The sequence below is a fragment of the Dermochelys coriacea genome, chromosome 8, assembly GCF_009764565.3.
Source record: "Dermochelys coriacea isolate rDerCor1 chromosome 8, rDerCor1.pri.v4, whole genome shotgun sequence".
NCBI lineage: Eukaryota > Metazoa > Chordata > Testudines > Dermochelyidae > Dermochelys > Dermochelys coriacea.
In genome coordinates this window covers 10,691,446-10,692,309 of record NC_050075.1, presented here as the reverse complement: position 1 = coordinate 10,692,309, position 864 = coordinate 10,691,446, and positions in this window count along the sequence as shown.

Below are 864 nucleotides of genomic sequence, written 5' to 3'. Positions count from 1 at the left end.
GACCACCCCCCCCAGCAAAAACAAACCCCAAACAAGCACCACAATCCAAACCCCCTTTTCAAACTCCCACTCAAATTCCCCTGTTTAGAGCTCTGTTTGCTAGCTCCTGTGCTGCTGCAGCTGTCTGGTAGGAGGGATTGGAAGTGCCCATTCATCCCCTGGGTTTGGAGGGGAGATAGGAAAGGAAGGAGAGTCTCACAGCATTCAGGCTCCTAGACAGACTAAGGAACACTGGGCAGATCCTCAGCGGGCATACGTCAGAGCTTATACACTGAAGTCAGTGGAGTTACATCAATTGATGCCAACTCAGAATTTGACCCAGTGTCTGTAGAGCTGTGGAAAAATGCTCACATTGACCTCACACCCCCTCTAACTGCACCCTGCCCATGTCTGAGCCTCATTTTGAGCAGGATTTTTTTCCCCGTTTGAGTCAACTGCCAGAAGAGATTGGAAATTCCATTCTTGCATGTAACAATACAGTAATTTCCTCGCCCAGACTTACAGAAAAATCCTTCAGGAAAACCATCATGCAAACGCTGTGCTATAGATATAAGGACACAGGATGCGTGGGAAAGAGTAGGGTTTTGTGGCAAGATGAGCAATAACATTCAAAGAGTTTATTCAATGATTTGCACAATGATTTTCAAATAAATTTAAGGAATCATTTCCCTCCCCCCCATCCTGATCCTCTACTCATTCATCTAGTTCTCATTAATGCAGAAGATGAGGGATCAGGTGTTGCGGATTCTTCTCTTGACCTGGCATCTGACTTTCAATTTAACCCCAGGCAAGCTACAGATTGTCTGATTTTCTGAACTCCTCTGGCTCCAGTTGAAATCCACTGGAGTTGTAGATTCTCAGCAC